This window comes from Mesocricetus auratus, unplaced genomic scaffold (assembly GCF_017639785.1).
Source record: "Mesocricetus auratus isolate SY011 unplaced genomic scaffold, BCM_Maur_2.0 Super-Scaffold_100046, whole genome shotgun sequence".
Classification (NCBI taxonomy): domain Eukaryota; kingdom Metazoa; phylum Chordata; class Mammalia; order Rodentia; family Cricetidae; genus Mesocricetus; species Mesocricetus auratus.
Window position 1 is genome coordinate 6,537,913 of NW_024429223.1, and position 14,110 is coordinate 6,552,022.

The window sequence follows — 14,110 nt, forward strand, 5'->3', positions numbered from 1 at the left end:
TCTATAACTCCAGTCTCCAAAAAAATCTGATGCCCTCTTCTGGCCTCTACAGGCATTTTATATATATATAAATATATACATATATATATTTATATATATAGATGCTTCACACCCACACGAGAAGTCACAGATCGGCTACTCCACAGCTGACCTGTTGCAACACAAGAGGCGGAACTCCCCAGATTTCGCGCATGCAGAAGATTAATTCATTTAAGACATCCGTCGCCTCTACGTTTTTCACTGCCCTGCTATGAAGTGATAAGTGGGAAAAGGCCACCCCCGTTTTATGCGCTCTGAGGCCGCCAGCTTCACCCTGGAGTGTGCATCAGGAACCTCTGGAGGCTAGTTCTCACACAGGCCAGATCACCAGAGGCCCCGCCTTTCTGGCCGCAGGGGCATGAGAATTTGCATTTCTAACCAGTTGCCAGGTGACCTCTGACCTGTCTAAGCAGGTTCACACTTGGAGAACCGTTGCTCCTGTTCACCTCAGGACCCTGTTGCTGTACGGAGAGACCCACTCTCTGCTCCCCCACTGTATTGCTCTGGGGATGGAAGATTTCCGATCATCTGAGGAGCGTGAGGTCTTTTCTCTTTAAAGTGTAATCACCCATATATGAGAGCATCAGAATATAAATGACGCAGAAAAAAGCAAAGACATCGGATGCCAGTTCCCACTCTGTGCAAATCACCACCTCCCCTCTCCAGAGATGCAAATAAAACAAGACAGGAGAAGTTAAATTGTTGCCAGTTTCTCTTAGATTTACCCAACAGCTCCGGGCCTAGACCCTGTCACACAGTTTCACCCCTCATCAAAGAGCCTTCTTTTTACGGCAGATGGAGACCATTACAGATATTCACCACTGGTCACAATGCAGAGAACAGCTGACTGTGGGGTGTCCATCCCTCAGTTGATACAGCTACAGCACAGTCCCTACACTCAAGGCTCAAGAGACACCTCAGAAGACAGGGTAGAAAGACTGTAAGATCCAGAGGACCAGGGTGTCTACCGCTGGGGGAGTGTCTTCTGCCTGTGACAGGGAAACTGCACCCATGACATCTCAGCAATATGGTCTCCAGTACAATGACAGTACCAGCCGGCATGACAATGTGGATGGAGGAAATCTCACAACCCTCTCCCCTTAGGTGAAGAGCTACACACAATCCATGGTTCCTGAGAGAGGAGACTGAGCGTGTTCTCCAAGGATGAGCCCCCGATAGATTCTCCAATCCCGAGTGATCGGCTCTAAACAAACACACAAAGGAACAAGACCAAATGGTCTCAGTAATATGTGTGCATGTGCGCATACATGTGTGTGTGTGTGTGTGTGTGTGTGTGAGAGAGAGAGAGAGAGAGAGAGAGAGAGAGGGAGGGAGGGAGAGAGAGAGAGAGAGAGAGGGAGGGGGAGAGAATAACTAAAGACGAGGTCATGAATTTGAGAGAATTTTCAGGGAACATGGAAGGAGTTGGAGAGAGGCAGGAGAATAGAGGTGATGTAAATATAGTACTCATATATTGAATTCTCAAGATATTAAAAATTAAAATAAATATTTAGCCCAGGAGCCTATGATGCCTTTACTGCATACTGCACAAGAACAGTCATGAAAAGAAGATTTAGAATAGAACCTATCTAACCAACCACTAGTATCAGAAAAATGGACATTTATCAACCATTCATGTGTCCAATAATGCTGACCCACTAAGAAAACCAGGACACTCTCTGGTTCTAGTAGATTCTTCCATCCCAGAGGTATTTCCAACTATATATGAACTGTGAAACAACCCTACAATATACACTTTATTATTAGATACATTTTTTTTCCAGAAAGGCCCCCATCACTTATGTAAACGTCAGGTTCCAGGGCCATATCTGATGAGAGCAAGGTTCAATCTTCTTTATCGGGAAGACAGAGTTAGCTCTCTTTTTCAAAGTCCCTTCTGTTACCGGTTGCCGGTGACCTCCCATAGCTAGCCCCCTTCTGACCCCAAGAGCCCACCTCCTTGTCATCTGATGACCCCCAAGAGCCTACCTCCTTGCCATCGGATGACCAACAAAGAGAAGCACTGTGAGTAGATCCAAGTCAGGATCGGGAAGGGATACGGAAAGGAGTGAGACAGCCTGTCACTCTTGTCTCAGAAAAACTCAAGACAGGGCCGTCCCCTCGAAGACAGAGTGAGAGAAAAGACACTGGCTGACTCCAGATTCGAGCTACGGAGCTTACACAGAGAGGCAGCCATCCGCACGGACACTTTGGCCAAGCGCCCCTCCCTTTAGCCATGGGTCTTGCCAGCTAGCTGACCAGACCCTGGCCTTAGCAGGACTTCTTCTCCCTCCCAAGAGCGGCAGTCTGCCCTGGGAGGCCAGCCATCGCCTACATTCAAGGCGGGTACCCTGCGGCACCACTCTGTTTAGCTCCCTGCTCTAAGCGGAGTCCACCCCAAGCTGGTCAGCTGCAAGCCACATGGTGGTAATGAGCCCTGGAGTTCACAATGATTTCAGATTTACTCTCTTCCTGGTCTTTCATTTTTATCAGCAAAAACATCCTCTTGGCAACGAGGGGTGAAGCTAAAACTTAAATCTGAAAAAGAAAGGGAAAGCCAAGAGACAGCCCGCAGTAGGCATGGCATAGGGAAGGGGGGTAATTCAGACCTCGGACTTGGCCTTGGCCTTTCGCTGTCTTTTAACATTAAACATTTGCCCCACCTTCGAAAAGATAAATGTGGCTTTTGATGACAGCCAGTGTTATCTGAGGATTAAAATAGCCCTCTTGCAGTGCTCAACATTAAAGTCTTCCGCGTTTGCAAAATTGCAAACAGATGCAACTCAAGTACCTGCAAACGATCTGCCAAGTCCAATTTCAAAAGGGAGATTTCAAAATATGTGGAAGTCATTAGGACATGTATTATTTTTGCAATGAATAGGCGCCAGGAGTGTCTCAAGGAGCAGATGGGTGCTACTTTGTTTATAAAAGATCAACAGAATATTCGGCTGTAAATGAAGACATATAAGCTATATGAAACAATTATGGTAAAATGGCGAACATTTCAAAGCTAATTGTAATGGTCTTTTAAGATCTGAATTCCTCATTTCTTACTGCATGCTAAAATATCATTTTAGTTTTGGGTCTTGATTGATATAATTACCAAAATGACAGAAAATTAAAGTAAATGCTGTCAGTTTTACTGTTGTAGATGTTGTCAGTTTATCACTTGTTTACAGTTGCACCAATACTGATAAATGAATATTTTTCAACATGAATAAAAAATGTGACCTCCGTCTCCCGGAAATCTTCAAAAAGGACAGCCCTGAACGCAAAGAACGCAGACAGAGTGAACCTCAAACTGCATTATCACAGACTTCCAAATAGCCTCTCTCTTCCTCAAGCCTAGCTTCGAAAAGCTTGTTAATAAAAATCTCAACAATACGGCAGGGGCAAAACAGAGCTTGCGAATGCTCTGATTGTCCAGGTCCCTGTGTGCCTGTGTCACTTCCCAAGCAGGATGGGGTTAAACCTCTGTTCCATTTGCCTGTTTTATATTGGTAATCATGTGAATTAGATAATTACTCATGGAAAATGTGATTAAACATACGTCGCTATTGCCAATACCAAATCCCGAAGACAGGGCATTGCTGCGAATTGCTTTTAACATAAATAGCAAACTGGGCTCGTAAAAAATGTCCAGTTAGGCCAATATCTGATGATAGATGGACTGATCCTATGACTTGCAAAGATGCAAATCCCATATAGGCAAAATGAGGAGTCACATGACATACCCTGGGTCCACATTTCCACACAAAAGGCTTCTTTGCTCAGGATGTGTCAGCAGGTCCTGGAAAGTTGAGACTATGCCCTACAATTAAGTTTCCTTGGGGACTGATATTCTGTGGGCTGCAGGAATAATCTGCTCACATCTGTAAGTTGAAGGGATATAACAGGACTGGGCGGGGGGGGGGGGTTGGAATTTACGCTTAGAGGAAGCAAAGAAGAAATTTCCCAAAAGGAAGGAGGACAGAGGCAGCCACCAGCTGCCCCCGGCTGGCAGTCAGGCTCTGAGCCTCCCAGATCCAGTTCCCTTAGTCACCACTGAGTGAGAAGCCATGGCAAGGGAGGTGTGGGTTTCAGCATCTTCTACCTTCTCCAGCCTCTCCAGAAAAGCTTTCTGTAAATCTTTCAGCCACACACACATATTCTCCCATGACAGGGTCCTTGCAGACGGAGATCTGCACCCTACAATCACTGATGAAATTTGTATTGACTCCAAAATCAAAAGTAATGAGAAGAAAATTGGTTCACAGCCTGACCCGACAGTTCCAGACTGCTGTATTGAAGTTGCAAAAAGACATTTTTTTATTGTCTCCAGATTTCAATTAACGACATCGAGCCACCCCATCCTCCCATTATTAGTTTGAACAGAAGATCAGATTTTAGAAGTTTCACTAAATTAATTACTGTAATAGTATCTTGCCTTTCTGGGAACCCTTCATGGTTGGAAAAAGGAAGACATTCTTTTTACAAATTCTGGGGTGCACAGAGTCCGCCTCCCCCGCCCCCATGCAGACACGTGTTTCTCTAGGGTCACATATGGGTCTGTGAAATGGCACATGCATCCAGGCTGCATCACCACTGGGCAAAGTTATGAAATCGCAGCTCACCTCAACTGCAACTGCATCCCTGCAAATGGTTCTTGATGGGCTTCAGTGCCCAAGCCACAAAGTCTTATTTTCACTACCCCCAAGATCTTATGCCATCTGCTCCCCCACAAATTATTAACAGTTAGCCCTACAAACCGTCACCCTGGAAGCCACCAACATGAGTTGGCCTCTTCGCATAGAAGAGAAAAAAGGAATATATCCACCATTGCCCCTATCTTGAGTAAAAATGCAAATTATGCCACACGGTGCTAAATTATTCTGGGATATTTCATAATGTGAATTAATACCCACTAGAGGCTAAGCCGAGATCATCAAACTCATTTCACATAAGACAACGAATTTAACCACCCGTGACTCAATGAGTGAGAAGCTCCAAGATCCTTAGCCACACCAGCCACTCCCAAGGTGGATTGTCCCTAAATGCAACTGCCCATTTTAAAGACTGTTCTGACCATGTTAACTTTCTACACTCTCAGCAGATGGCAGAACACTTAATAGCTGCTCAGGATGTCCGTTCACAGAATGATAAAATCCATCCCGTGATGCTCAGGCTGAATCATCTAGTTGCCATCCTTAACGAGCCCAAGTTTGGAAAAAAAAAAAGGCGATTTCATCAAAGTGAAAACAAAAGCATTCCCGACTTCCCAAGCTCAGCACAGTTGGGCTACCGGCTTCTTGTTAGCAAAAACAAATGCCATCTTTTCAATTTGCGTTTGAGGGTCCACATTCCAGTGGAGGGTTAAATGATCCTTTTTTTTTTTCAAATGTGAACAATCAAATGTAAGACAACTCTCTCAAACAGGAGGAGGAAAGAAAAAAAAATACCAAAGGCTCTGTCGCCCAATGCCAAATGCACTTGAACAATAAGACGGGCTGTCCCTGCCCTGGAATAACACTGCCGTATGAATCCCAGGAATTTAGTGTATCTGACAGTCTCTCTCAACCACCCATAACATTCTTGCCTGTCTCACTGGAGCTGGCAAAGGAGAATTCTGTAATTGAGTGGTACAGAACATGTGCCCTCCTCGCTGGAAGATGACAGATGGATTATAAAAACTTCAAAGCCGAGCGTTTGGAGCACCAGGGGAGAGATAGTGGGTATTTGAACTCTCTGTCTTTACCCAGGAGACAATGAGGCTGTGACATGGAGCATATATCAAGGAATGGTGTAACTAGATAGACGTAATCTCTCTTTTCACTGAGTCTTTAACATTCTGTTAGGAACAAGTTTCAGGCCGGCTAAAGTGCAGCCGTCTTCGTGCTAATCGTCACAGGGCGGTGGTGACACAGGCCCCCCTTTTCAATTGTGGCTCAGTCAGCCTTCTCTGCAAACTGATTTTTTTAAAGCGAGAAGAGCTTCTGCTTTAGGAAGGAGGTGGGGGGGTGTCGAGATGAAGCATTGGTTTGGGATTATCGTCTTTTCTCACTAATCTGTTGAAACCTTGTTCCCTTCCCCAGGGCTAAGGAAGGGCTCTCACACAGGACTTGTGGGCCATATGCCACCAGTCACCCATCTGGGAGCTGGGAGCTCCACCATGACTCACCTGGGCCCAGCAGAAGCTGTTGGTGTCCCTCCACTGGTCCCCAGTGATCCAGCCTCCCCAACTCCTCCCTCCTGCTTGGTCACTCAGTCCCCACATTTCTGCAGGAGACAGCAAGTCAAAACAAGGCAAAAACAATCCACTTGCAGGTCTTAAAATCCAGGCGGGGACCTGTTTGACCGCACCGGGAAGCTGCCGACAGAGCTGTAACGGAGTGAGTCCCTGGTCCTACACGGAAGTTACTGCAGGACCGCTCATGTTGACTTGATGAATTGTCAAGCCAGACAGAAAGAAAAAAAACTTAGATTTTCTATGTCTCTTAAAATTTTGATAGAGGCATAAAATGGCTTATAGAATTCTAATTATAGCAATGGACTTCAAAAAAATGTCTCAATGTCAGAGATTAGTGAATCAAAGGCACATTTTTTAAATCGATTCTTCCTTCTGAATATTAACAGTATTTATCATTCACACTGCCCTCTGGAAACACCAGCTAGAATCCTCCTCCACTCCACCAGAAAGGTCTCCCTGTACCAATTAGGCCATCAAAAAGCCAATACACTCAGGGTGGTAGAGGGATGACTTAAAGGACAAGGGTCCCACCGGGGCAGGACCATGATTCCAGATCGTTTTGTTTCCTGTATCTGGACACCATCACTATCGCCACCGTCGTTTTCCAATGACATCCCATCCCCGTCAAAGCGTCATAGACCAAATGGAGTTAAAATGGAATTATTTTTTAATGAGACTCACAACGAACTTTCTAAACTAGCTAGACACGTCCCCAACACACTGTCATCACTGGGAACCCCACTCTCCAAATATCCCAGCAACAAATCATAAATGCCATAAGTATCTCCAAGGCGGGATGGATGGGGATCAACCTGTCTGTACCTCAATCCATCACAACACATGCGCTGTTTGTCCAGCAACCTAGTCCCATTCTTTTTTTTTTTTTTTTTTTTTTTTTTTGGTTTTACGAGACAGGGTTTCTCTGTATTGTTTTGGAGGCTGTCGGTCCAGCCTGGCCTCGAACTCACAGAGATCCGCCTGCCTCTGCCTCCAGAGTGCTGGGATAAAAAGGCGTGCGCCACCACCACCCGGCCCTAGTCCCATTCTTACACAGTCCCTTTTATGCTCCATTACTATGTTCCACCTCAGATGCCACAAACTTCACAGGCTAGTTATGAGTATGCCTGTTTACTCAGACGTAAAGGGAGATGTGTGTCTCATATCACTCCGTACAGGTGCGGGAAAGAAACAGAAAAGGGCTTGGGTTGGCTTTAATGAGCCTAAAGGACGCTGTTTTGAAAGAGATGGAGGGAATAAGGTCTGATATTCCACCCCATGGTATGTAATACTGCCTCTCAATACTCTGAGTTCTGTCTCCATCATTCCCGGAGGGACCCAAGACCCCGGGGAGCATAGCACAGTTACCAGAGCCAGCCAGGGCCAACAGAACTTCTAGGGTGCACTCCCCAGAAATGTAACACTTGTTTTAAAATAAAACAAACTAAGTATTTTGTGCTTTAGGTTTAAGACTAAACTGAGTCTTCAAATAACAGAATGTTAAGGGCGCGGTGCAGAAATAGTTCAAAAAGTCCAGGAGGCCCTGCTCTCCATTTCTGCAGAAAGGGTAAAAGTATAGCCCAAGGCCAAGACTGGACCCTTCACCCAAAACCCATTCGCGACCTGGGGACATTTCTGTGGCCCAGTGTTCCATAGCCACCCACGTTAGCGAGAGTGGGAAACTTCATGAATGACAAAAACAGCATCAAAAATGGCTTCTGGGTAGCTTTCCCACAATGCAAAAGGCCTCATACAGAATGATGCCCATCTGGGTTCCTGATACCCAGACTCATCCAGAGAAGGCTCTGTCACGAGCTAGTTCATACTGCCCAATGGCGAGCGAGAACTCGAGATGTGGAAAGCACTGCTCACATTGAAAATAGACGAGAATAGACAGTATCCGGGCAGGCCCCACACCCATCACATGCTAGGTCAGAGGCCTCAAGTCTTTAAATCTACCCCCTGGGTAACAGACAGCAAATGGACTGCAAGGACTCTCTCAAATTCAGAGAGCAATAGGAAGGCAAAATGAAGGACGCCGTATTTTCCTAAGTTTTTGATCCTTCGTTTCTGCCCCTTCCTCCCTTTAAGAAAGGAATCAAAACAATCTTGTTGTGAAAGATCTGATCTAACTCGGTCCTTACATTAACCATGAGCCTTTTGAAGTGATACAGAAGGAGAGAGAAAGAACAGGAACATCTGGAAGGTCAGTGAGCCGAGAACCATGATGTGACTACACAAGTACTCAGCTCTAAGGCTCCAAACTCAATGACTTTTCGTAAGAGGTTCTCTTCACCCCTGCACCCATTGTCAAAAAGTCCACTGGTCATGTCAGTCCTTTCTCAGGATCATCCCAGAAAAGGACAAAACCGCTCCTGAACCATACGTGTGAAAGCCTTGTGGCAGATGCAAGTCCCACCCTCACGTGCGCCATGCAGCTCCATGCCCCAAGAGCTCATCCTCAGCATGCCAACCTAGCATAATAACCCTTCAAGTTGCACGCTAATGCGTGTGTTCCTGGAGAAGAAGCCCAGACTTGAGCGTTTGACGAGAGGGGAGAGGGCTGGGGGTCTTTGAAGGAGGCCCGTGCACGAAAAGCCCTTTTTAGAAGTGCATTTTCATCTTTTTTCTTTCACAGTGATCTTCTGCCATGGTGGAATGTAAACACCACAGGAAGAGACAGAATTGTGAATTAAGGATTTGGAAGCCTCGCTTTAGAAGTAATCTTCAAAGAATGCATACCCCAAACATCAGAGTCACACAACAAGGCTCTGAGCTGCTTGTGTCTGCCTGCACAACAGCACGGGTCACACCTATGATTATCAGTTGAGTCCCGCATTGCCTTTAAAAATCAATAGAAAGCATGTCCTTACATCTCATCAACTTGGCAGGAGGGCAGATTCAGAGAGGACCGCCTTTGCCCAGACAAGAAAGCATTGAAGAGATGTCCCCCTACATGTCACTGAGAATGAGTGGGGAAGCTACAGTCTGGGTGTGAGATCTGTGTTTAAACATTGGGCTCCCAGCCGGAGCCCTGTGGCTTCCCTCAGATCTCTGCTCCCAGACCTACAGAAATAGGAAGAGTCCCAGAGTGTGCTCTGCAGCCACAAACTCCACTATAGTTTCTTCCATGATGGACTATACCAAGCTAAGCCCTCCTCCCATTAGCTACTTTGGTCAGGTATTCTGTGATGAACAAGGGGGCATAGGTAAGGGCTAGCTTTGTAAGCCATGGCTCCACCGGGTGGCTTAGCAGGGAGAGGTACCACAACCCAAGGGACTTGGTGACCTGTCCCTCAAGACTTCTGTCTCCATCCTCAGAAAGGCCACCTATCCAGGTTCACAACTATTACCAAGTCTTACAGCCATAGCCATGACATACAATACGGCGGCGCTGCCGACTAAAGCGGATGTCCCACAGGGCCCAGGATGTAGGTTGCACCTGGCTTGGCCCCGCCTGCTAAGGGTGTGGTGTTGATAAGTCCTTGCCTTGCAAACCAGACCTGTGAGTCTGCCTCTCATAACTGCTGAAGATGATGGGAAAACACATGCAAAGGTCACCTCTGAGTCACGCGACGCCATCACCCTCATTTCTAGCAACAGCATCAGCAAATGCATTTTAACAGACTGTTTCTATCCATTCCCAAGCCCCGTGCTAGGCACTGAGTGAAGGCTCTTGGAATGACAGAAAGAAGGGTGCTTTCTCCACACATGTCCGCCTTAGAAAAAATAAGACAGGGCATCCATCCAACCGAAGACAAAGTCCACGAAATAAATCGAATGTAGTCTTGTGAGCATAGAGCACACAGTGTACTTTAAGGTTAAATTTGTGTGGAAAGTACCAACGTCAGATACTGAACGATACATTCATTATGCACAGCCCAAAATCTGGGAGAGGTTAAACCCTCGTTCGGCGGCAAATGGAGTTCTTTTATTTGATATGAAATCTCTACTCGGTGATGATTTGTCCTCGGTGCTTAATGTCACCAAACTTCAGGGGGGGAGGGGTGTTGAAAAGGCAAAAGGAATGGCTAGACATGGATTTACTCAAGGGTACTCCTTGTTAAAAGATGAAATCTAATAGGCATCAGAAATAATGGCTCCTCAGTACCCCTGCCGGCCGAGGTCAAAAGCCAAATGCACCTGCCGCGGTATTAATAACGTCTTGTCCCACTTGCTCCATTAGGGAGTTATGAAGAGTATTTCTAACTCGTGTGGAATGAGCAGCTTGTAAGAGGAAAGGTTTGAAGTCTCTTTCCAGCTGCATGTGAGCAGGGCAGAGAGGTCTTTCAAACACCTCCCTGACTTCACATAGAAAGCTAAAGACCTGTGAGGCATCAAAACAGGGTATATTTATTTGTTGATGCACTAGAGTCCTTCAATTTACACGGGAGGCTGTGCATAAACCATGGAGGGTCTCATGCCTTCCCACGCTATTTTTCTCTCTGGTTTGAACTGAACATGAAGAGTTGGACACAGTAAAGCCCGTGTTCCTCTTGCACGGTCAAAAGCCAGGTAAGTTCCGCCCAAACTTGACACGTGGGACTCCAAGGGGCAGGGAAAACCTATTAGGGAGTTGAAGTCAAAGAGAGGATTCATGGGAGACTTCCTAATACTGTCACCATTCTGCAGAGTGACAGGTTTTTGGGGTGGCACATATCTGGAATTGTCTACGTGACTGCGGCGTGGAGAATATTCTAATCGACAACCTGGAGAAAAGCCGGGTAGGCAGTAGGTGAGGTCTGATGGTGTTTTGCCACATCCCTCATCTCTAAGTTCATTGCATGGACTTGAAGGGCAAATGGATTCTTCTGGGTTAGACTTGGGGCATTGAGATGTTTAACAAGCATCCCAGATTACTCTTTTACCTTCCTCATTTTTCAAGGCAGAGTAACGAACTGCCCAAAGAGATAACCAATCAAAACTTTCATCTTTGTTGTTGTTGCCTGCGTCTTTGATTGCAAATTATTCACTGTCCTGCAATGGAAGCACACAGAGGAGCCCTGGAATGTGCTTCCTTTCCTTCAGACAGTAAAATAACTGAGACAGAGCAGACAAACAGGAACCCGGAGCCTCCAAGACCCTGCAGAGGAGAGGCTGAAAGGCAGACGGGAAGAGGATGCTATCAAAATCCCAGTGGTCAACTAGAAGAATCAAGTTGTCACCAGCCTTCAGGTGAGAAGAAGAGCTCCAAGAATACAACACTCCGTCTAAGACCCCGTTTGTTGCAAGATCTTTTATCCTTCAACAGTTCTTGCTTGGTGCCACAGTGGCTTCTACTATTCCTGGGAGAGTGTTAAGGTCTTCATTTTAAAATACAATGACTTTCCTATTTTCAGTTGTGAGCCAAGGGCTACTTGCATAGGTGGGGGAGGACTCACTTTTCTTTAAGGGGCTAGCCACCAAGAGTTTGGTCATGTTCCAAATGTAAGAGTTCTTGCCCCCCCACACACATACAAGGCTACAGTCCTGAAGCCCAGCACTGCAAAACTATTACTAACAATCAGTAGAATTTAACATCGTTGACTGAAGAAGAAAACAGTCATTGGTAATAAGCAACTAAATAGTAAGTTGTTTTTCACCTAACAGGCCTGAGCATAGAATGATGAGCAGTCTGGTGGGACACCGTTCTGATTCATTCTAGGTCTTTCCAGAAGACCGCCCTCTTGGTTGTCTCCATTCACTTACTGGGGTCTTGTCGCCTCCATCTCTTGTCCTGATACTTTACCTATCTTTTATGCTGTTAGTCTCAGGGAATGCACAGTTCCATTGGAAAGAGGTCATACTGGTAGAGGCAGATACAGATATACCTACATGTGTGTATATGTGTGTGTGTATACATATACATATATATGTACATAAGATATCCATGTTTTAGTTTAGTTTTCTACTAAATGAACAATATGGGTGGGGAAAAGAGAAATGTTATAGCACGGAAGAATTCTATGGGGACGAACAGATGAAAATGGGGAGGACTCTTCTCCTTCCTCGATTCAACCCCCCTGCTCTATGTTTCTCTAGGAGTTCTGGCTTGTTGTCAACTCACAGGGAGGAGGAAGGTGAGTACTTCGAAGGCTTTCAGAAAATAGGTTCTTCAAGTGGCGGGAGAACCACCGTAACGTTCCCCCCAAGATGGGAGTCACTCGGGGAACAGGATGTGACATAGGTCCTCTCTCCCCGTCTGCAATCACGCTCAGTGATTCGAGTGTCTCATTGAAGCCAGTGGGGTTACTCCACCTCACTCATCAGTCAGATGAGCTGCTCACAAATGAGGGCACCAAGCCGGCATCTTCTTCGGTCCCCACGACGCCTCTGCCCAGGGACCCCCATGAAGAGCTGCCAAAGATGAGGACGCAGAACGACTAACAAAGCTGTCGGTTAATCAGGGCCCCACACAGCTGGCTCTCAGCAGTGACAAAGAACCCAGCAAGAGCTCTCTGTGCCCACCGTGTACTGCTGCCAGAGGTGGAGACCCCACGGTCTGTCCCAAACAAGGTAGTGCAAGTCTCAAAGGAGGAGACCTTCTGAGGTCAGACCCCCCCAAACAAGAAAGAATATTCTCAACTGGACCAGTGTCCCTAGAAGGGGGAGAGAGAGGAGCATAGTAATCACACTCGTACACTTTTGATACAGAGGCAACTATTCTTGAACCTCCACCACTGTGGTGACCTCTTTATGAGTTAAGAGTCAGCCACAGCTGCAGCCTTGGTCCCCAACAATGGAACAAAGGATGTGTCATGGGACTGTCAGTTCATGCTTCGTGACACAGCATTGTTCCCCAAAGGGTCAAGGACAAGCCCCAAATCCTTGGGGTGTGTAAGTGCGTGGGGGGAGGGTCTCACTGTGGAGCCCTGCCTGGCCTTGACCTCACAATCCTCCCAAATCTTGCTGCCTCTAACTACTTTCTGCTGTTACTCCAGTGTACGTATCTACTGCAAGGAGGCATATTATATGATTTACCCTTTAAAAAATAATGCAACTATAAGAATTAGGAAGCAAAAACATTTCTACAAAATTTGATGAATCATGAAAGAAAGGTGTTACAAACCTATAATACCAGTTATGTGGAAGACAGAAGAAAAAAATTACTACTAGTTCAAGTCCTGCCTGGTCTACAGAGAAAATTCAAGGCCATCTCAAGCAACCTGTGAGATGCAGTCTCAAAACAAAATTTAGAGAGAGAGAGAGAGCGCTTTTCCATTGGCCAAGAAGTTCCGCAAAAACTAATAAATTCTTTTTATGTAGACAAAAACTTTGGAATAAAAATAATCCTGTCTTCTAATACTTTAAAAGTTTAGTAAATGTTAACTATTAACTTGAAATTTCATCTAGAAGTAAATGGAGAGAGAATATTTTCTTTGGTTTCAGCATCTTGGTTTTGTTTTGTTTTTAGGTAGAGACTAGTGATGTAGCCCAGTCCGGCCTCAAATTCTCCATCCTCCTGCCTCAACTCCCTGAGTGCTGTGATCACAGGAATGGGCTGCAATGCATCTGGTTGTGGACACCATTATGAAAAAGTGTGTGTCTGAGAGGAAGCCCATCCATGTGATGACTTAGGAAGACGGCATCTTGTCAAAGCATTTACTAAATGGCTGCTGCCATTTGCAAAGTTGCTGTCCAAAGCTGAAGTTGGGTTATCCGAGAGATGTCTGGAGGCCCTGCACTGGAATAATGGAGGGGATGAGGAGCATGTCAGCAGTCTGCCCAGCTAATAAAGACAAGCCCCCCCAGGAGGAGGGGTGATGGACAGGAATATGAGAGACAGGTGTGAGAAAATGGCAACATTGAGATAGACCTGTGGGACACAAAGTAACCAGTCAAGGGTAAGGACCCCAGAGTAAAGAAATT

General features: G+C 45.9%; 1 protein-coding gene across 8 annotated transcripts in view; it reads right to left on the minus strand.

Moving 5' to 3' along the window:
* Znf536 (zinc finger protein 536) overlaps positions 1-14,110 on the minus strand; it is a 454,586-nt gene that overhangs the window by 421,786 nt on the left and 18,690 nt on the right. Inside the window, exon 1 of one of the 8 annotated variants that reach the window (XM_040735414.1) lies at positions 2,029-2,273. The exons of the other annotated variants lie outside the window; for them this stretch is intronic. The gene's annotated coding sequence lies outside the window, so the exon portion shown is untranslated. Of the gene's footprint in view, positions 1-2,028; positions 2,274-14,110 lie in introns of those variants that run through there. 8 annotated transcript variants of the gene reach the window in all.